Source organism: Schistocerca piceifrons, unplaced genomic scaffold (genome assembly GCF_021461385.2).
Source record: "Schistocerca piceifrons isolate TAMUIC-IGC-003096 unplaced genomic scaffold, iqSchPice1.1 HiC_scaffold_1274, whole genome shotgun sequence".
NCBI classification, from domain to species: Eukaryota; Metazoa; Arthropoda; class Insecta; order Orthoptera; family Acrididae; genus Schistocerca; species Schistocerca piceifrons.
This window is the reverse complement of record NW_025727096.1, coordinates 45,001-47,500: the sequence shown is the minus strand read 5'-3', so window position 1 is coordinate 47,500 and position 2,500 is coordinate 45,001. Positions and strand designations below refer to the sequence as shown.

Here is a 2,500-nt window from a genome sequence, read left to right as displayed (position 1 = left end):
GTGCCTTAACGTAACCCATGTTGTGCCTTAACGTAACCCATGTTGTGCCTTAACGTAACCCACGTTGTCCGCTAACGTAACCCACGTTGTCCGCTAACGTAACCCACGTTGTCGCCTAAACCTGCTCTGTAATTGTTATACGACTCGTTCAATTAGTGTAGTGTTGCCCACCCGCAACCCTCGCAATATAGTTCGCTACTCGCACTGCCCGCTCCCCTGTGTATCGCTTCATGTTAAACACCTTGCAAGTCTTGCTGACTTTCCACATGCTCCTGCTGTACACTGTAATGTGGATGGCAGCAGGACGTACATGCCGCCCCCCCCCCCCCCACCCCTCCCCACGTCCCCACGTCCCCACCTTGCCCCCTGCCTTCGCAAGCTGGTTGGTGACAAGTTTGCATGTTCAATGCCCTTCGCATGCGACGTACGCAGGCTACGTTGTGGTGCGGCCTGTGTCAACTGTCCGCTGATGTCGTACGCGTGAACCACAATCTGTACTGCACATTCGTCCTTATGTACTGAATGATACATCGTGGCACATGTGTGACCGTACAACGACTGCGCCCAAAAACGGCGGACCATACAGTGCAAATATTGTGCACGCAGCTACGTGTCGTCTCCCTATGAGAGCTGGATTGCAGTGTGGTACGCCATAGAGACGTGTGGGAGGAACGGACGCCGTGGATGGCGATCAGCATGAGCTGTGTGTTGATGTATTCGGACCTAGTCGTCTCTCCTCAAACACCGTGATAGCATGGTGCACCGCGTTCCATATCTGCGACATGCTACAGAGGCCGGTTGACAGTCGTTCGAGCAATGGACATCGCATACGTACGGGGGCCACCTTCCACGTATTGTCTAGGCGTGCACATTTTGTTGCGTGTATGTGGGCAGACGTAGTGTGGCGTGACACCTGACACAGGCATGCAATAATCGTTGAAGTTGCTAATGGCGATGGACGCCTACGTTTTCTGGTGAAGTTACGCAAATGAAGAAATGGTAACCCGTTGTGGTGCGGTTGTTCTCGCTAGGGGTGAATCGGTGATGGCGACGATAGGTTGAGGTACTAACCGGTTGTTCCAGCGATACCCACCATGCCGATGAAACTGAACGGCATCTGGGTGTGAAGCGATACGCGGTGGTGGCTGGGTGGGACCGTCCCCGGCCGGTGAGGGGGCGCCTCCCGGCGTGCTGGCCGCGCGGTGCGTGGGCGCACGCGCTACAGCCGGCTGGTGGGGGCGGCCAGTGGCAGGCGCGCCGGCCGACGGACGCGGCAGGCGTCGCAGCTGCGCGCCGGCGCACCCTGCGCGCGGCGCCGTGCGGCCAAAGTAGGTCCTCGCGGGCCCGGTGCGAAGCGCGGTGGACATCTTCAGTGTGCTGGTCCGATTGAGGACTGTGTGCGTTGAGGATGCGCCGCCGCCCGGCGCTCGGCGCCGCGACGCCGTCTGCTGCTCGGTCGCCCCAGCGGTTCTCGCTGGTGGTTTGTATCGCAGCTGTGCGGATGTGTTGGCGCGTGCGCTGTGCTGGGAGAGTTCGCTTCGGCACCCAAGTGGGGCTTTTGTCCTTCTGTGGCGCTGGCGTTGGAGCTGCCGGTCACCGTAGGTGGCGCGTGTTGTCTCCCGCCGGCAATGCCACGACAGCACGCTCCCGGGCCTCTGTCGGCAGCGGCAAGCTCAGTTGGGAGCACGGGTGGTCGCACCGAAAGCGTCTACTCGCCTAACTCCGGGCGATTGCGCCTCTCTCGAACCCGACCAAGTACTTGGGACGGCGCTGCGCGCCGCCGGGACCTGAGAGGGTTTCGAGGTGTATTGTGCAGGGGAGCTCAGCCTCCTCCTGTTTGCAGAATGATTGAGCGGACGCTTGCGTGTTCGCGCGGGCCCCCGGGACACACTCCCGGGCGGCCGGCTGCTCAGCTCTAGTTGGCGCAGCTCCCTGGTTGATCCTGCCAGTAGTCATATGCTTGTCTCAAAGATTAAGCCATGCATGTCTCAGTACAAGCCGCATTAAGGTGAAACCGCGAATGGCTCATTAAATCAGTTATGGTTCCTTAGATCGTACCCACGTTACTTGGATAACTGTGGTAATTCTAGAGCTAATACATGCAAACAGAGTCCCGACCAGAGATGGAAGGGACGCTTTTATTAGATCAAAACCAATCGGTCGGCTCGTCCGGTCCGTTTGCCTTGGTGACTCTGAATAACTTTGGGCTGATCGCACGGTCCTCGTACCGGCGACGCATCTTTCAAATGTCTGCCTTATCAACTGTCGATGGTAGGTTCTGCGCCTACCATGGTTGTAACGGGTAACGGGGAATCAGGGTTCGATTCCGGAGAGGGAGCCTGAGAAACGGCTACCACATCCAAGGAAGGCAGCAGGCGCGCAAATTACCCACTCCCGGCACGGGGAGGTAGTGACGAAAAATAACGATACGGGACTCATCCGAGGCCCCGTAATCGGAATGAGTACACTTTAAATCCTTTAACGAGTATCTATTGGAGGG

At 58.1% G+C, this 2,500-nt stretch overlaps 1 non-coding gene across 1 annotated transcript in view; it reads left to right on the top strand.

Moving 5' to 3' along the window:
- Positions 1–1,929: 1,929 nt before the first annotated feature.
- LOC124731209 overlaps positions 1,930–2,500 on the top strand; it is a 1,909-nt gene continuing 1,338 nt past the window's right edge. The window contains exon 1 of the ribosomal RNA XR_007008199.1: positions 1,930–2,500. This exon is cut by the window's right edge and continues 1,338 nt beyond it. This is a non-coding gene — a ribosomal RNA (small subunit ribosomal RNA).